This window comes from Mesocricetus auratus, unplaced genomic scaffold, assembly GCF_017639785.1.
Source record: "Mesocricetus auratus isolate SY011 unplaced genomic scaffold, BCM_Maur_2.0 Super-Scaffold_100009, whole genome shotgun sequence".
Taxonomy (NCBI): domain Eukaryota; kingdom Metazoa; phylum Chordata; class Mammalia; order Rodentia; family Cricetidae; genus Mesocricetus; species Mesocricetus auratus.
Genome location: NW_024429193.1, coordinates 45,911,537 through 45,932,559, shown reverse-complemented (window position 1 = coordinate 45,932,559; position 21,023 = coordinate 45,911,537).

Below are 21,023 nucleotides of genomic sequence, written 5' to 3'. Positions count from 1 at the left end.
GTGGAGCAAGGAAGGAGGGGTGGGTGAGGAAGCTGGGAATGACATGTGAAGCAAGTATGTTTCTAATTTAATGAAAATATAATGAAAAAAAGCAAAAAATAGAGGGAACTTATAATTCAAAAAATTAATGCCATTAATATTCCAAATCTTTTGATCCAAAACCAAATAAGTTTGCTAGAAAAATGGATTGCCAGTTTTAATGTTGGTACAAAGATATGAAGGGAAATTTTCTCAGGAAAAAGCCATAAACAAGAATAATGGAATCCTCAAATATTTGTGGATATTCTTTCACTGGACAGTGCTGTTAAATAAATGGAATGGCTATTTGATGCCACACGAAGAGTTCATATGACAAAGCTCTAAAAAGAAAATAAAAAATATGTAAAGAATTCAGCAACACAGTTGCAAATTGTTGAAGGCTGTAGTAGCTATCAAGATCATGTTGTTACATGAAAGGGTTGCTTTTAATTTTCTTATAAGCACTGGACATTATTTTAGATAACCAGATTATTAAACATTGTCAGTTCTAAAAATCAAATCTGTTTTGGCAGCTATAGTTTTAGAAATGAAGGAAACCTTCACGTATGTTTTATATAGTAGAAGGTGAAAGAGCAATTACTGCTGTGTGTGTGTGAGTGTGTGTGTGTGTGTGTGTGTGTTTTGGGTGTGTGTTTCAGTTATCATACATAGATAAAATTGTCACATGGCCCCTTTGTCAGTAAATATTTGTGATGAAATATTTGAAAGTCTATTTTTCTTTAGGCTCTAAGTCAAATTATCAGCTGTTCCTCTTCATCAGCATCAAACTGATGACTGGGTGGCATTTAGAAATGGGTTCATGTGAGAAGGTACAACACAGGAAAACCTGAAAGAATATATTTGGAGGCTTCTTTGGAATCTTTATAATGATAGAACTTTTCACGTTAAAAGAGCCCTGAACTTTCTCAGGAGGTTCCAGATCTTTCATAAACAACAGTGGACAAAACATTGGTAGAATAAAGTCGACCTGGAGTCAAATTTGAAAGATGTTATTCTCAATAGAAAAAAAAAAGCAAAATGAGCAAAGAAATATTCTTATTCTTGAGATCTGTGAATATATGTGTTATCAGTATTTTTGTTAAGTAGATATAATTTGAACCTGCAAATCTTTGGTCTGCATATGTCTTATTTTGCATAAATTATGATGTGGTCATTGAAATATTTTACAGCAAAAATAATTTGTTGTATGTAAAAGTATATTATTTATAGTGGACTTCCTTAATGTCATACTACAAGCTAGTTATGACTTTGTGTCTCCAGATTGCCAAAACCCCCCAAAAAATATGGAAACATAGAAACTACTTTGGAAACCTCCCATTTTAGAATTAAGAATATATTTATAGTAATAATTGAAAAAAAATAGGTATTGCTGCCAGTAAGGACAGGCTCCTAATATTATCCCTGCAATGTTCTCAAAGTTCCTAAAGAGCCTGAAGTTCTATAATCTAGGCTAGGCTAAATTAAACATAAGATAGATCAGCTGTGTTTGTTTTTAATTTGCAAAGGAATTTAGTGTTCCTGAAACTTCAGGGACTAGCAAATCAGGTTTCTATCAATCACGAGTATTTTGGATGTCTCTGGCAGCAGCATTAATGGGAAAGAACTGCTGGTATAACCTAGGGAGTTTCTGGGGAAGTCCTGAAATGAGAGAAATGGAAATTTGTAATAGACCAGGAATCAGAGAGTTAGTCAGACAAACAGGTTGTAATTCATAAAATATTTAGCTGAAATAAAGAACTTCTAGAGTGAAAGAGTATATTAGAGCAAAAGGTTCTAGAGAGATAATAATTAAAAATTAGTCTATAATTGCATTGATTACTTAATATGATCACATGGTTTGAAATTTCAGTTTGTATTACAAAACTTTATAAGACCTTTTTTCCATTCCACTCGTCTGTTATGTTCCTCAAGATAACATAGTATTCTATTATTTTTCAATTTAGCAGCATATTTACAAATACTAAATTTCTACTGTGTTCTTAAGTTATGTATTAAACATTAGCCTAGAAAATTTTATCACTAAACTCTCTATTCCTAAAGAGATTCATGGCATAGATATTCAGTATTAAATTTAATATGTGCTTGTAACTGAATGGTGGGATAGTAATTATTTTTATAATTAGTGACTTGAAATTTTAAGTCATAATTTTACCTGTCTTTCCTTGTATAATTCATACATTCAATTTGATTCTCCTACAATTTTCATAAGTAGAGATTATAGAGCCTCTATGAAATAAGTTATTAGTTCTACACCCTTTAGTAATTTCTCTTCCCTATAGACCTAGTAATCAGTCCATGTAGCTTTTCACGGGACCTGATATTTATATATATATATATATATTCTACAGGCACATCTTTGTGACTCTCCTTTGGACCTTGTGATTATTATTCAGTAGTATCTTTTCCTCTACATCTCCTTGTTTGACACTAGTACAACAGACCGCCTGTTATTTTGACCTGGAGCCCAGAAAAAATAGTTATTCAAGTATTTCATCGCAAATATTTACTGACAAATGGGTAATGTGACCTATTTATCTATATATGAGAAATGAAACAGACACACACATACACACACACACACACACACACACAGAGCAACATCTGCTCATCTGCTCTTTAGCCCGCCACCATATAAACATGCAGGATTTTTTTTAAGAAAGATTATGGTTGGATGATAAAAAGTGGCTAGATAGAAGATAGATAGATAGATACATAGATAGATAGTGATGGAGGGAGGGGAGAAAGACATCGAGAGAGAAAAGAAGGGAAGAAAGAAAGAACTCAAAGAATAAAAAGAAACTATGATGATACTCAGGTCCCAAGGGTATTTTTGATCTATGCCATATATGGAATAGTTGAACTGGATATAATATTCTAGTTAACAGAAATCCTCCTCAAATTTATTCAATCCCTGCTGTCTTTTTCTATCTCTGTTCCTTCATATATGTGACCACATGTGTATGGGTGCCTGAATTTGACTTGAAAGCTTTCCTTATCACTCTTTATCTTTTTTTTTCTGGTAAGAGTCTCTTACTAAAACATGAGCTTGCTCATTCAGCTAAGAGGGTTAGTCAGAAATCTTAGGGATTTCCTATTTCTGTTTCCAAGGCCTATCATTTCAGGTACAGTTTTATTCTCTTGTTCTAGGATCATATTTATGGCATCAGGATTTCACAGCAGGCATATTGCAGACTAAGCCACCTTCACATTCCAAGTTATTTCTTGCCTAGTATGATTCACAAGAAAATCAATTATTGAGTACTTATTCTGTAACACTATTTCAATAATGATACATGTATTTTAATAGTTTCATATTTGCAATGGTATAGTACTTTTGCAAAGAGAAATCTGACCAGAAAGATGCTTTCTGTAAGGACTATTAAGAAGTTGTGGAGACTGGAGTTCTATACAGGCAGTATGGTAAGTGAAATAATAGAAGTAATCACTAGAGAATTTCCCAGGTGTCTTGAAATATGTATAGCAGGCTATCAATATGGTGATATCTTTTTAAAATTTTTTTTAAAAAATTTAAATTAGAAACAAAGTTGCTTCACATGCCAATCTCAGCTACCTATCCCTTTCCCTCTCCTCCTCCCATGCCCTTCCACCCCATCCCCAATAGCCCCTCATTTCCCAAGGAGGGTGAGGCATTACGTGGGGTGTCCATAGTCTGTCGTTTAACCAGGGCAAGGCCTAGATCCTTCCCCAAGAGGCCAGGATGAGAGTGCATGTCTCATTGTGGGATGGGCTCCCAAAATCCATTTTTTTATTATTATTTACTTATTTATTTATTTATTAGCCCATGTTTTTGCACTCATAATTAACTGATACATTTTTCTTCTTAAGCCCCTTATCTTTTTTATTTTATTTATTTTTTTTAATTTCTTTTTCAGTTTATATTTAGATAAGAAACAAGGTTGCTTCACAAGTCAGTTCCAGGTCCCTCTCCGTTTCCCTCCCCTACTCCCATGACCTCCCCCAACCCCCCCATTATCCCCTCATTTCCCCAGGGAGGGTGAGGCCCTCCATGGGGGTGTCCATAGTCTGTCATTTCATACAGGGCAGGGCCTAGACCTTCCCCCAAGAGTTCAGAGTGAGAGTGTATCTCACATTGTTGTATGGGAATCCAAAGTCCGTGTGTCTACTCGGGATGAGTACTGATCTGCTGCCCAAGTTATTATTTATTTTTAAGTTTAAATTTAGATTAGAAACAAGGTTGCTTCACAAGTCAGTTCCAGGTCCCTCTCCCTTTCCCTCCCCTCCTCCCGTGCCCTCCCACCAATCCCCTCTTTATCCCTTCATTTCCCCAGGGAGGGTGAGGCCCTCCATGGAGGTTTCCATCTTCTGTCATTTTATCAGGGCAGGGCCTAGACCCTCCTCCAAGATTTCAGGGTGAGAGTGCATCTCACATTATTGGATGGGAGTCCAAAGTCTGTGTGTATAATCAGGTTGAATACTGATCTAATGCCCAAGACTCAATAGATATTTCTCTGATTTCTTTCTCAGCCCTTTTATCATCTGTATATAGTAGGGCTACTGATTTTCTTGAGTTGATCTTGTAGCCTGTCACTTTGCTGAAGGTGTTAATCAGCTGTAAGAGTGACTGGTAGAGTTCTTTGGGTCATTGATGTAAACTATCATATCATCTGCAAACAGTGAAAGTTTGACCTCTTCCTTCCCAATTTGTATCCCCTTGATCCCCCTTTGATGTCGTATGGCAATGGCTAGAAATTCAAGTGCCATGTTGAAAAGGTATGGAGAGAGTGGACAGCCTTGTCTTGTTCTTGATTTTAAAGGAATTGCGTTGAGTTTCTGTCCATTTAGTTTAATGTTGGCTGTTGGTTTACTGTATATAGCTTTTATTATGTTTAAGTATGTCCCTGTTATCCCAGATCTCTCCAAGACCTTTACCATGAAGGGCTATTGGATTTTGTCAAAGGCCTTTTCAGCATCTAGTGAGGTGATCATGTGATTTTTGTTTTTCACCTTGTTTATATGGTGGATTACGTTGATGGATCTTCGTATTTTGAACCATCCCTGCATCCCTGGGATGAAACCTACTTGATCGTGGTGAATGATTGTTTTGATGTGCTCTTGGATCCGATTTGCCAGTATTTTATTGAGTATTTTTGCATCAATGTTCATAAGGTATATTGGTCTGAAGTTCTCTTTCTTAGTTGTGTTTTTGTGTTGCTTGGAGATCAAGGTTATTGAAGCTTCGTAGAAATAGTTTGGCAAAGACTCTTCTGCTTCTATTGTGTGGAATACTTTGAGAAGTATTGGTATAAACTGCTCTTTGAATTTCTGTTGGAATTCTGCACTAAGTCCATCTGGACCTGGACTTTTTTTGGTTGGGAGACTTTTGATTACTGCTTATATTTCCATGGGCATTATAGGTCTATTTAAATTGCTTATCTGTTCTTGATTTAGTTTTGGCAAGTGATAGCAATACAGGAAGTCGTTCATTTCCTTTAAATTTTCGAATTTTGTGGAGTACAGGTTTTCTTTTTCTTTTTCTTTTTTTTTTTTGTTTTATGAGACAGGGTTTCTCTGTATTGTTTTGGAGGCTGTCGGTCCAGCCCGGCCTCGAAATCACAGAGATATCTGCCTGTCTCTGCCTCCCTAGTACTGAGATTAAAGGTATGTGCCACCACCACCCGGCTGAGTACAGGTTTTCAAAGTATGACCTGATGATTCTCTGGATTTCCTCAGAGTCTGTTGTTATGCCCCCCTTTTCATTTCTGATATTGTTAATTTTCATGTTCACTCTCTGCTGTTTGGTAAGTTTTGACAAAGATTTGTCTATCTTGTTGATTTTTCTCTAAGAACTAACTCTTTGTTTCATTTATTCTTTGTATTGTTTTCCTAGTTTCTACTTTTTTTATTTCAGCCCTCAATTTGATTATTTCTACTCCTATGTCTACTCCTCCTGGGGGAGTTTGCTTCTCTGTGTTCTAGAGCTTTCAGATGTGCTGTTAATTCTCTAGTATAACTATTCTCCATTTTCTTCATGTGGGCACTTAGTGCTATGAACTTCCCCCGTAGCACTGCTTTCAAAGTATCTCATAGGTTTGGGTATGTTGTGTTTTCATTCTCATTGAATTCTAGGAAGTCTTCAATTTCTTTTTTTTTATTTCTTCTTTGACCCATGAATGGTGCTGTTCTGAATTATTCAATTTCCATGAGTTTGTAGGTTTTATGCAATTTGTGTTGTTGTTGAATTATAATTTTAAAGCATGGTGGTCGGATAACATGCATGGAGCTATTCCAATCTTTTTTATATCTGCCGAGGTTTGATATGTTGCCAAGTATATGGTCGATTTTTGAGAAAGTTCCATGTGGTGGTCAGAAGAAGGTATATCCTTTTTTATGTGGATGAAATGTTCTATAGATGTCTGTTAATCCCAGTTGGGTCATTGCTTCTATTAGACCCTTTGCTTCTTTGTTGAGTTTCTGTCTGGTATTCCTGTCTAGTGGTGAGAGTGTTGTGTTGAAATCTCCCACTATAACTGTGTGGGGCTTTACATGTGTTTTAAAATTTAGTAATGTTTCTTTTACAAATGTGGATGCCTTTGTATTTGGGGCATAGATGTTCAGGATAGACACGTCATCTTGGTGGATTTCACCTGTGATGAGTATGTAATGACCACCTTCATCACTTTTGATTGATTTTTATTTTAAAGTCTAGTTTGTTATATATTAGGATTGCTACCCCTGCTTGTTTCTTGGGTCCATTTGATTGGAAAAAATTTTCCCAACCTTTAACTTTCAGGTAATGTCTGAGTGTGAGGTGTGTTTCTTGTATGCCACAGAAGGAAGGGTTCTGTCTTGGAATCCATTCTGCTAGCCTGTGTCTTTTTATGGGGGAGTTAAGGCCATTAATGTTGAGGGATATTAATGACCATTGATTGCTCATCCTTCTTTGATTTGCAATGGTTGTTGTTGGTGGAATTATGTGTGGAATTTCACCCCTTTGTTCTTTTGGCTGTTGATAGAGAGGGATTCTCTAATGCCTATGTTTTTCTGGTTGTAGTTAACTTCCTTGGGTTGGAATTTTCCTTCCAAAACTTTCCGTAGGGCTGGGTGAGTGGATACGCATTGCTTGAATCTAGTTTTGTCATCGAATATCTTGTTTTCTCCATCTATAGTGATTGAGTGCTTTTCTGGATATAGTAGTCTGGGCTGGAATTCATGGTCTGTTAGTGTTGGTAGAATATCTTTCCAGGACCTTCTGACATTCGTCGTTTCCATGGAGAAGTCAGGTGTAATTCTAATAGGTCTGCCTTTATATGTTACTTGGCCTTTTTCCTTAGCTATTCTTAATATTCTTTCTTTATTTTGTATAATTGGGGTCTTGGTTATTATGTGGCGAGGGGACTTTTTTTTGTGGTCCACTCTATTTGGTGTTCTGTAAGCTTCTTATACCTTCATTGGCATGTCTTTCTTAAGGTTGGGAAAGTTTTCTTCTATGATTTTGTTGAATATGTTTTCTGCCCCTTTGAGGTGGTTTTCTTCTCCTTCTTCTATACCTATTATTCTTAGGTTTGGTCTTTTCATGGTGTCCCATATTTCCTGGATGTTTTGTGTTAAGGATTTGTTGGACTTAAGTTTTTCTTTGGTTGATGAATCCATTTCTCCTATTGTATCTTCAACACTTGAGATTCTCTCATCCATCTCTTCTATTCTGTTGGTAATGCTTGTATCGGCGGTAGTCCCTGACCGTTTCCCCAGCTTTTCTATTTCCTGCCTTTCTTCAGATTGTGTTTTTTTTTATTGGCTCTATTTCAGTTTTCAACTCTTGCAGTGTTTGCATTGTTTCTTGCAATTTTCAGTTTATCTTTTCATCCATTTGTTGCCTTTTATTAATTTTTTGGTTTGTTCTTTCTTCCATTTCTTGAATTTTTGGTTTGCTTTTTCTTCCATTTCTTGCATTTTTTGCTTTGTTTCTTCCATTTCTTGCATTTTTTGCTTTGTTTCTTCCATTTCTTGCATTTTTTGGTTTGTTTTTTCTTCCATTACTTTGAGGGATTTTCCTATATCCTCTTTTAGGGCCTCTATCATTTTCAAGAAAGTGGTTTTAAGGTCATTCTCTTCTGCTTCATTTGCATTGGAATATTGGAATCTTGCTGGTATGGAGTCTCTAGAATCTGGTGGTGTCATATTTGTTTTTCTGTTGCTGAGTGTGTTTTTGTATTGTCTCTTTCCCATCTCTTCTTTTAGTGGGTGCAGAAAGAGCTCCTTACTGGTGTGGTGGTTAGGGGACCAGAGTTCCCTTTTAGTGGGTGCTAGCAAGTCCAATAATCTGGTAGTTCTTCTATTCCTTGTCCTTGTTCTGGTCCCATGGGTGGAGAAGAAAAACAGGAATCTGGGGCGCTTAGCCTCCCACCTGGTCCCCTGGAACCTTTGCTGGATCCTGTTGTACCTGATCCTGCTCCTCTGGTCTCCCTTGCTCCTCTGGTTTCCTGGTCTCGTTGGTGGAAGAGAAGTCCTGGAGTCTGGGGTGTTTGTCTCACGCCAGGATTGGAAGCTCTGTGCAGTTCCCTGGCAATCCCCAGGCACTGTAACACAGGCCCAGAAGCAGGGCCTGTTATACCTGATCCCACCACGGAACAGCTGCTCCCCTTGTCTCTTTGGCTCCTCTGGTACCTGGACCCTCCAGAACCCCCCAAATCCATTTTTTATGTGTGGGATAAATGCTGATCTACTACCCAAGGCACAATATATTGCCTAGGTCTCCTCACTGACACCCACCTTCAGGGGGTCTTGATTAGGCCCATCCTGGATTCCCAGCCATCAGTCTGGGAATTGAGAGGTAACCCTTGTCAGCTCAGCTGTTTCTTGGATAAACCAGACCATACTTAATTGCTTTACTCTTCAGTCCACCCTCTCTGTCACTGAGTTTTTTGAGTTCAGGTAAGTGTTTAGCTGGAGGAGTCTGCCTCTGCTTCCGTCAGCCAATGAATGAAGGTTGTGTTTTCCAGATGCTCTGGCAGTAAGATTGTAGGCTGGTACTCCACAGATCTATATCTAAAATCCATAAACGAGAGTATACATATCATGTTTCCCTTTTTGTGGCTGGTTTACCTCACTCAGGTTGGTTTCTTCTAGTGTCATCCATTTGCCTCCAAATTTCAGTATTCCATTGTTATTTTTTCTGCTGAATATTATTCCATTGTGTAAATCTGTCACATTTTCTGTATCCCCTCTTCAGCTGAGGGGTATTTAGGTTGCTTCCATGTTCTGGCTATTACAAATAATGCTGCTATGAACATAGTTGAGCAGATGTCCTTGTTGTATGAATGTGCATCTTTTGGATATATGCCTAAGAGTAGAATTGATGGGTCTTCTGGTAGGCTTATTCCCATTTTCCTGAGGAATCTCCATACTGATTTCAAAAGTGGCTTTACGAGTTTGCCCTCGCACCAGCAGTTGAGAAGTGATCCCCTTTCTCCACAACCTCTCCAGCATAAACTGTCATTGGTGTTTTTTATTTTAGCCATTCTGAGAGGAGTAAGATGGTATCTCAGAGTTGTTTTTATTTGCATTTCCCTGATGTCTAGAGATGTTGAGCACTTTCTCAAGGGCCTATCAGCCATTTTAGACTCCTCTATTGAGAATTCTGTATGTAGTTCTTTAGCCCACATTCTAATTGTATCCTTTGATGTTTTAGAGACTTCCTTCCTGAGTTCTTTTAAATTTTGGAGATCAGCCCTCTGTCAGATATGGGGTTAGTGAATATCTTTTTCTATTCTGTGGGCTGCCTTATTGTCTTGTTGACTGTGTGTCCTTTGCCTTACAGAAGCTTCCCAGTATAAAGAGGTCCCATGTAATAATTGTTGACTTCAGTGTCTGTACTGCTGGTATTATGCTCAGGAAGCAGTGTCCTGTACCAATTTGCTGAAGGATACTTCCCATTTTCTCTTCTAAGAGGTTCAGTGTGGCTGGAGTTATGTTGAGGTCTTTGATCCATTCATATTTAAGTTTTGTGCATGTTTATAGACATGGATCTATCCACATTATTCTACATGCCATCATCCAGTTATGTCAGCACCATTTGTTGAAGATACTTTGATTTTTTTCCATTGTATATTTTTAGCTTCTTAGTAGAAATTCAGATGCTCATACATGTCTGGGTTTATATCAGTGTGTTCAATTTAATTCCATTTGTCTACCTGTCTGTTTTTGTGCCAATACCAAGCTGTTTTCAGGACTACAGCTATAAAATAGTGCTTGAAGCAAAGGATGGTGATTCCTCCAGATATTGCTTTGTTGAGTAAGCTTGTTTTGGCTATCCTTGGTCTTTTGTTTTTCCATAAAAATTTGATTATTGTTCTTTCAAGATATGTGAAGAATTTTGCTGGTATTTTAATGGGGATTGCATTGAATCTGTAGATTGCTTTTGGCAGGATTGTCATTTTTGCTATGTGGATCCTACCTATGCAAGTGCATGGGGGATATTTCCATTTTCTGGTGTCTTCTTTTCTTTGCTTATATAAAGTTCTTGAGATACAGGTCTTTCACTTGTTTAGCTAGCATTACCCCAAGGTATTTTATGTTGTTTGTGGCAATAGTAAAGGGTGATGTTTCTCTGATTTCTTTCTCAGCCCTTTTATCATCTGTATATAGGACCCAGAATTTTTTGAGTTGTTCTTGTATCCTGCCACGTTGCTGAAAATATTTATCAGCTGTTGGAGTTTTCTGGTAGAGTTTTTGGATCACTTATGTAAAGTAACATATCATCTGCTAATAGTGAAATTTTGACCTATTTCTTTCCAATTTGCATCCCCTTGATCTCCTTTTGTTGTCATATTGCTCTAGCTAGAAATTCAAGTACAATATTGAAAAGGTATGGAGAGACTGGACAGCTTTGTCTTGTTCCTGATTTTAGTGGAATTGCCTAGAGTTTCTGTCCATTTAGTTTGATGTTGGTTGTTGGTTTATTGTATATAGCTTTTATTATGTTTAAGTATGTCCCTGTTATCCCAGATCTCTCCAAGACCTTTATCATGAAGGGGTATTGGATTTTGTCAAAGGCTTCTTCAGCATCTAGTGAGATGAGCATGTGGTGTTTGTTTTTCTGCTTGTTTATATGGTGGATTACATTGATGGATTTTCATATGTTGAACCATGCCTGCATCCCTGTATCGAAGCCTACTTGGTCAGGTGGGTGAGATTTCTGATGTGTTATTAGTTCTGGTTTGCCAGTATTTTATTGAGTATTTTTGCATCAATATTCATGAGGGATATTGGTCTGAAGATACCTTTCTTAGTTGTGTCTTTCTGTGGCTGGGTATCAAGGTTATTGAAGCCATGTAGAAAGATTTTGGCAAAGACCCTTCTCCTTCTATTGCATGGAGTGTTTTGAGAAGAATTGGTATAAGCTGTTCTTTGAATTTCTGGTAGAATTCTGCACTGTGTCCATCTGGATCTGGGTTTTTTGGTTGGGAGAGTTTTAGTGACTGCTTCTATTTCCATAGGAGTTAAAGTCTATTTAAATTGCTTATCTGTTCTTGTTTTAATATGGTAAGTGATAACTATCCACAAAATTGTCCATTTCCTTTAAAGTTTTGAATTTTGTGGAGTATAGGTTTTCAAAGTATGACCTGATGAGTCTCTGAATTTCCTGATAGTCTGTTGTTATGGCCCCCGTTTTGTTTCTTATTTTGTTAATTTGCATGTCCACACTCTGCAGTTTGATAAGTTTGGACAAAAGTTTGTCTATCTTGTTGATATTCTCAAAGAACCAACTTTTCATTGCACTGAGTCTTGGTATTGTTTTCCTAGTTTCTACTTTATTGATTTCAGCCCTCAGTTTGCTTATTTACTGGCATCTACTCATCCTGGGTGAGTTTGCTTCTTTGTATTCTAGAACTTTCATCTGTGCTGTTAATTGTCTAGTGTAACTATTCTACAGTTTCTAAATGTGGGCACTTAGTGCTATGAATTTACCTTGTAGCACTGCTTTCAAAATTTCCCATAGGTTTGGGTATGTCGTGTCTTCATTCTCATTGAGTTCTGAGAAGTCTTTAATTTCTTTTTTAATTCTTCTTTGACCCGGAATTAGTACAATTATGCATTATTCAATTTCCATGAGTTTGTAGAGTTTCTGCAATTTGTGTTGTTTTTTAATTCTAATTGTAAAGCATGGTGGTCTGACAAGATGCATGGAGTTATTGCCATATTTTGTACATGTTTGATATGCTGTCAAGTATGTGGTCAATTTTTGAGAAAGTTCCATGTGGTGCTGAGAAGAAGGTATATTCTTTTTTATTGGATGGAATGTTCTATAGATGGCTATTAATCCCAATTGGTTCATCATTTCTATTAGCCCCTTTGCTTCTTTGTCAAGATTCTGTCTGGCATTCCTGTCTACTGGTGACAGAGGGGTGTTGAAGTCTCCCACTATAATGTGTGGGATTTTATATGTGATTTGAGTTTTAGTAATGCTTCTTTTACGAATGTGGATACCTTTGTATTTGGGGCATAGATGTTCAGAATTGAAACTTCATCTTGGTGGATTTCTCCTGTGATGGGTAAAAAAACCTCTTTGATCTATTTTTACTGATTTTTTAAAAGTCTAATTTGTTAGATATAAAGAATGCTACCCCCAATTATTTCTTGGGTCATTTGGTTGGAAACATTTTTTCCCAACCTTTAGCTCTGAGGTAATGTCTGTCTTTGAGGCTGACGTTTGTTTCTTGTATGCAGCAGAAGCATGTGTTCTGTCTTAAAAATCCTTTCTGTTAGCTTGTGTCTTTTCTTGGGCAAGTTAAGACCATTAATACTGAGGGACAATAATGAACATTGATTGCTCATTCTTCTTTGATTTTGAATGGATGTTTGTGGTGGAATTATGTGTGGAATTCCACCCATTATTCTTTTGGCTGTTGGTAAGGTGTCATTATCTAATGCCTATGTTTTTCTGGTTGTAGTTAACTTCCTTTGGTTGGAGTTTTCCTTCCAAACTTTCTGTAAGGCTGGGTGAGTGGATACACATTGCTTGAATCTAGTTTTGCCATCGAATATCTTGTTTTCTTCATCTATAGTGATTGAGTGCTTTATTGGATATAGTAGTCTGGGCTGGAATTCATGGTCTGTTAGTGTTGGTAGAATATCTTTCCAGGACCTTCTGACATTCATCGTTTCCATGGAGAAGTCAGGTGTAATTCTGATAGGTTTGCCTTTATATGTTACTTGTCCTTTTTCCTTAGCTGCTCTTAAAATTCTTTCTTTATTCTGTATGTTTGGGATCTTGATTATTATGTGGCAGGGGGACTTTTTTGTGGTCCACTTTATTTAGTGTTCTGTAAGCTTCTTTTACCTTTATTGGCATGTGTTTCTTCTTATTGCGAACATTATCTTCTATGATTTTGTTGAATATTTTTTCTGTGCCATTGAGGTGGCTTTCTTCTCCTTCATCTATACCTATTATTCTTAGGTTTGGTCTTTTCATGGTGTTCCATATTTCCTGGCTGCTTTGTGTAATAGGTTTGTTGGACTTAAGATTTTCTTTGGTCAATGACTCAATTTCTCCTAGTGTATCTTCATCACCTGAGATTCTCTCTTCCATCTCTTGTATTCTGTTGGTTATGCTTGCATCTGTAGTACCTGACCATTTGCCCAGATTTTCTATTTCAAGCCTTCCTGCAGATTGTGTTTTTTGTTGTCTCTATTTCAGTTTCAATGCTTGCTCTGTTTGAATTGTTTCTTGTAGTTTATGCTTTGTCTTTTAATCCATTTGATGCATTTTTGAATTTTTTGGTTTGTTTTTTCTTCCATTTCTTTGAGAGATTTTCCTATATTCTCCTTTAGAGCCTCTATCATCTTCACGAGGTTGTTTTGTAAGGCCATTCTCTTCTGCTTCATTTGCATTGAAATGTTGGAATCTTGCCGGTGTGGTGTCTCTAGAATCTGGTGTCATATTTGTTTTTCTGTTGCTGAGTTTGTTTTTGTATTGTCTCTTACCCATCCCTTCTTCTAGTGAGTGCAGAAAGAGCCCCTTACAGGTCTAGTGGGTGCAAACAAGTCTAATACTCTGGTAGTTCTCCTCTTCCTGGTCCCTAGTCTTGGTCCCGTGGGTGGAGAATAAGACCTGGATTCTGGGGTGGGTAGGCTCCCACTGGTGGTCTGCAGGCACTGTTCCCCTGGTGGAAGAGAAGACCACTAATCTGGAGTGCATGGGTCCTGCTTGGAGGGGAGGATCTGTAGCAGTCCCCAGGTAGTCCCCAGGCACTGGAATGCAAGCCCAGATACAGAGCCTTGTTTACCTGGTCCCTTTGGTGGAAAAGTAAACCAGGTGTCTGGGGTGCAGTGCTTGGCTCCTGCAGGGAGGGGAGGCTCTTTTGCAGTCCCCAGGCAGTCTCCAGGCATTTGAAGGCAGGCCTGGATACAGGGCTTGGTGTACCTGGTCCTCTGGTCCCATTGGTGGAAGAGAATGCCAGGTATCTGAGGTGCTTGGCTCCTGCCAGGAGGGGACTCTCTTCGGTGATGTCTTTTAATTTATTTACCTGTATTTTAATCTATGAGTGATTTGTCTACACATATGTCTTTGTACCATGAGTTTCCCTGATACTTATGTAGGACAGAGGATGGTGTTGGTTCACTCTGGGACTGAAGTTACAGTTGTGTGCCTCCATATGGATGCTGAAAAGGAAACTTGGGTCCCTTGTAAGAAACCCAGGGCTTTAGCACAGGCCATACCTTTAACCATGGAAACTGCTCTTGATTGATAGTTTTCTGTCTTTAATCTATTAGGTGGATTTGGTATTCTCTTGTTGGAACCTATAAAACCACTTTTAATGGTTAACATGGTAAAATTATTTTAAAATGGATTTGGGATTATACTATGAATCTTCCAACATCCTTGCTCCAGTTAGTAACAGCATCAGTACATTAAGATTCCAGTGACCCTGTTTTTAACTTTATAGGTATATTATCTGTTTACAAACTATTTGTTAAATATATAGTATCTTTAGTTTATGAATGGAGTATGTTCTGCTTCATTTGAAGAAACAAGTTGTGCATTTATGCTTCTTCTCTTGTCCTGCTTGTTTTAGATTTAAGATTGTTTTCCTCTGTATATTCCGTGTCCGATTTGAAGTTGAGTTTTTTCTTAAATGAGCAATGTGTGTCCATTCCTGAAAGATGATTAAGGGAAGAACGGAGGGTCAGTGAGGATAATTGTAATGTTTACAGCTGGAATAATGAGTTTCTTCTTGGGAAATTCTTTGTCCTGTTTCTTTGTTAGAAGTCTTGATATGTTTATCATGGTACACAATACAGAAGAGAGATGCTGGGATTTCACTACAGATCTTTATGGATTGTCTCAGTAAGCTCTGTACCACAACCTTTGTTGAGTTTAGTGTCAATGATGGAAATGTTTATATTAATTTTTTCCTAAACTTAACACTGCCTTTCCTATGTGTGCTTTGAAATTTATTGACCTCCTGACTCTATACATTTTAAACATAGCTCTTTGTTCTCCATTACATACATAAGTTCTAATGCTATTGAGGTTATAGAAGCAAGTCAAATTAAGTCATAAATATATCTTTCTTTATGAGAAACTTTCTCTTATTACTCCCCTTTCACAGCAAACATTTTCATCTCCCCATCTGCCTCCTTGCTTATGAAAACTTCTTAAAAATCTTTTATCCATTTTTTCCACTCCTTTGTTTCTTGTGAATTAAATTATTGTTTAATTGATCTAATGCTACTTTTACTACTAGGTCAGTAGAATTCTCAGGAGAGGGAAGAAATATGTATACACAATCAATATGTACTCTTAAATATTTTATATTTTTAATGGTTGTATATATGATAAGATGACACAGCATATAGGAAATTGTACACAAAACTATAGTTAGAATCATGTAGATATGACTGTGTATAACAAATTTTTGTAGCTTTGTTCTTTTTGTAAACTATGTATGAAAAGTTTCATAGGATAGTGGATATCACCTTCATTCTACAGATAATGAGTGATATAACCTGACATATGACAAAATGTATTTGAACACAGAATGAGAAATGGGTCACCAAGGTGTATGATTCACGAGGAAGTTAAATGACAAAATGATCTATGGGCTGGATCACAGTTATGAATATAGGAATGGAAATAGGGCTAGTAACATCTTGATGCTAAAAATCTATGTATTGTTAAGTATTTTATGTGCATAAACTGACCATTTTACACATTATGCTAATAGCCTTTTACAACAATCCTTTGTCTTATGTTTGCACATATCTCTAGATTTCTCTGAGATAGACTCTGTTCTTTCTATGCACAAAACTCCAATTCAAGGCAGATAGAATTTGTTGAGACTAAGTTGGGGAAGCTGAAGAAATACAGGGACATGAATAAAAAGGGAATTTTAGACACATCTGGTTATATATAACCTTTCTTTTCTTCCACATTATTTAATTCAAAGCCACAGATGGAAGGAAACACTGTTGTTCTATTTTCTCCAACCTGATATATTTAATTTGATGCTCATTGAACTTATGCTTTGAATGCTATGCTGGCTGAATCTAAATCCCAGCAAATTGTACATATGGCATTTATATACATTCCAAGTCTTTAATTCCAATATGAGAACAAGACAAATCATCCTTAACACTAGCCTTCAGTTTTTGATAAAATAATGTCAAGGGATAGTGACATGGAAAATAATTATTGAATAAAGGTGAAAGTGGAAGAGGTTAATGTCACAATATAAGCCAGTATAAATCACAACATGAAATTGAAGTTTTGAGGAAATTCTGGGTTTATATGATTTACTTTACTTATTTGCTTAAGATTTCACTATGTAATTATAAACAAGAGATTAGAAATCTCATTTCTTCCACTTTACTCTCTGGGAACTTGGGTTGTGAGCAGACACCACAATAAGGCTGTAGTCTTTTGTTTTACAGGAAATAAGAATTAGGCTTTTTTATTTCTGCCAGATTATATTTTAAATGTTTACTTTCTTCAATAAGTTTTATATCTTCAGAAATCCTAGGCAGTGAATGCTTTGACAGAGTCCAAATGTTTCTCTTTGTGTAGCACAGCAGTGTGAGGTCAAGGGTTATTTCCAGTAGACACTGATTATAGACATCTATGCTCTTAAACTGCTGGAATTTTCCTTTCTTGAAGTGATACCCAATGATGGAACAAGATGGGGCTCATGAATGAGATTCCAGACTCAGCTTATGCATAGATTTATTATATTATTTTTATTCATGGTTGTTTGTCAGGTTCTAAGATATATTTCAGGGAATCTTTCTTAGATATTAAGTGTTTATAAATTGTTACTTTTTGCTAGCAGTACTGTTTACTTCAGGTCATGTGTAACAAATATATAGGGGAGATACTTAAGGAAATATGTGTAGTCTATTATCATTATGATAAAATATTAATTTCTGTTTAAAACTGCCAATGTACTTGATAATTTACTCATGACTTATCATTTAATATTCATAATACTTTCATAACCACAGTGTTTCAAGTATTACTGTATCTATTTTACATAGGCTCACATTAGAGGACAGAATTGGCACACAGAATAAAAATCATAGAGCAGATTAATTATATAGTTAGGTCATCTAAACAATATTTTAACACTTGTAGGTAATTCTCTTTCATCATGTACTTTGACATTTTTAAGTAAATATTATCAACAAAAGGTCATTTTTACTTAGACTCTGTTGTTGGGAGCTCTGAGGTCTAGTTTCAGGTTAGTGTATGAGTGCTTGCCAAATTTGTCTCTAGGTGAGGCAAAATTCTCCCTCTGCATGTACCAGTGGACTTTGGGCCAGACAGTTCAGAATAGTGATGAGACTATTCCTAAAATTCTTTGGGAAATGACATTTCTTGTCTGAGGATGCTAGCTGTTGCTTCAGACACATCAGGAGTTGTTCTGATTCAGTGCTGACAAGTTAGAGTCAGATCACCCCTATAGAATTCTGTAAATATGTTTTGAATGAGATTGTTGTTCTTGAAAATGTGTGCCTATGTCAATCACCTTTTAGTTTTGTAAAGACATGATGTACCCGGCTCTCTATCTGGCCAAGGTAGTAAATGGTAAGACTTGTCTTTGGTTTAAAGATATTTTGATGTAAAACTTGTGAGCAAACATATTTGACATACTTGATTTTGTCAGAGGCAAATGTTGGAGGTTGGGAAGAACTTGTTAGTTAGTATGGAAAAACATGCTTGGCTTTTGTTTTTATTTTTATTTATTTATTTATTTATTTATTTATTTATTTATTTATTTATTTTTGAGGCAAGGTTCCTCTATATCATAGCCCTGGTTTTCCTGACACTCACTCTGTAGACCAGGCTGGCCTTGAATAAACAGGTATCTGCCTACTTGTTTTGGCAAATAAAGACAGCTGGAGCTAATTAGAGGTTGGTCACTTGGGTGAAACTCATCTGATGGTCAGATAGTTCATTTCTTCATGCCATTGCCCCTTCCTCTCACGACCTGAACCCAGGCTGTGGGGGATCGTGTCACCCTGTGCCAATTACTTTATTCAAAAAACGATGAATTTTCATTTCTGAAGTTTTAATAATTTGGACTTTCTTAATGAAATTGCCAGTTTAAAATACACTTGTTAATGCAAAGCAGAGCAAACTCCTTCTTATGGGTGCACATTATCATTTCTGAATTGCTTTTTGTGTTTGCCGATTAAAAACATATACTGTTAATATTTACTCAGGAGATGAATTATTTTGCAAGTGAAAAATTATAATTGTCATATTCTGTCACATTTCAACCATATATCACCAAATGGAGTATTGTTTTGCTAGAAAAATTCTTTGCAACAATATTTCTGTTTTAATTTTTTGTAAGCTCTCTAGCCAGCATTAATGATAGTAAAATAATTAGTAATTTAAAAATGTTTGAGGCCAAATAGAATAATGTACAAAAGCATTAAATAAATAAGCAAACAAATTGTATCTAAAGAAAGAGCGATGGTTTGAGCATTTACTAAAGATTTGACCATGGATGTTTAAAATCCATTTGACAGTTTTTATTTGTGGTGGAGAGATACTTAAACAAAGGAACCTCACTACACTCAGATGAACAGATAGGAAGTAATGCTGGAAGTATCAGGATTCTTGCCAAACAGTGAGCTGCTACTAAAAATACTGAGGGATCTGGAAGGAACATATAATGGAACTATTTAACCTTTGGCTACCTTCCAATTCCCAGTAGATAAACACCCCACCCATTCCCTGGGAAAAACACTTTTTCTAGCAATCAGGCATATTGGCTCTGTCAATCTCAACTTGGAGGGTGCTTCCAACACGTGGGAGGATGCACCTGTCTGAGAATATGGTGAAAATACCCTCCAAATTACCAAACTGGAGTGAGTGGCAGTCACAGTGACCTAAAGCCATTTTATGTCCGATTTTCTCTATGGTATTAAAATTAAGGCTTTACCAGAAAGGCATGCATACTTTGAATCTGTTGCTTACTCCCTTTCATGTTCTTCTTGTAACAGGTTTATATCAGTATAAAAATTAGTATTTCTATGCAAGTCTGTGTATGAATTTTTTAGTACTTTTCTGTAGTTCAATGGTGTCCACTTTTAGAAATTCCCAACTTTGACGCACACATTTCATTATTTCCAATCATGTTACAAACATATTACCTTACATTAACATTCACATGTTCATTAAAAATGACAAAAAAGGACAATCAGCCCTACAGAGGATTAATTAACATGTGTTCTCACGCTATTCTCAAGTGTTAATTAAAAGCTAGGCCATCTTCCTTTGAGTGATCCTCTGATTTCAATAGACTGTCCTATTTTGGAGAAACTAGAGGGAAGAAACTTAAAAGCACATTCATTCTTTACGTTCTGGAAATGAAACAAGAAATCAAAGCTCCAATTCTTTTGTGTTTGGTTTCACAATCATATATTTCTTTCATTTTCCATCTTCTTTAAAAATTTGTCACAGGCATTTTCTTCACAATTTAGTAAAGTCATAGCCAAACAACTACATACTATTAAGAATAAAAATAATATCCCAACCTACTTGTTTATAGCATCTACCTTAAAATTCCTGATTACTATTTTTGAGGAATTGTATTCTATGTATCTAGCATCTATTTATCATCTCTCTGATATATTCTTTACTTTTTAACTTTTTATATTTAAATTAGAGACAACTTTGCTTCACTTGTCAACTCTAGCTCTTTCTCCAACCCCTCCTCCCCTGTCTCCCATGAAGTCCTGCCCTAGTCCCCCCACCCAATCCCCACTCCATTTCCCAGGGAGGGTGAAGCCCTCCATTGGGGTTCTACAGAGTTTGCTGTTTCATTCAGGGTAGGGCCTAGGCCCTCCCCAAGAGTCCAGGCTGAGAGAGCATCCCTTAATGTGGGATGGGCACCCAAAGTCCATTAGTGTGCCAGGGATATATACTGATCTACTACCCAAAGCTCCATAGATTTCCTAGGCCTCCTCACTGACACCTACATTCATGGGGTCTAGATCCTTTCCCATGCTGGCCTCTCAGCAATCAGTCTGTGGTCCAAGTACTCTTACTTGTTAAGGTCATATGTTTCTGTTGTTTTCACCATCCCAAATTGACCCCTTTGCTCATGAATCCTCCTACTCTCTCATTGGGTTCAGTTCAGTGTTTAGCTGTGGGTGTCTGCCTCTGCTTCCATCAGTCACTGGATGAAAGTTCTAGGATGGCAAATAAGGTAATCATCAAACTCACTATCAAGGAGGGGAACTTAAGGAAGTTTCCCCACTATTGTGTAGTTTTCCAGTTGGTGTCATTCTTGTAGAACTCTGGAAATCTCATGTCAGATATCTACTCAAGCCCGTAATGACTCCCTCTATTATGGTATCTCTCATCCTGCTCTCCTCTATTCTTCTCCTGACTCAACCTTCCTCCTCCCCCATGTCCTCCTCAACTCTTCTCCCCATTTCTTTTTCCCAGCTCCCTTTCTCCTCCCCCAAGGCTACCAATCTGCTCAGGAGAA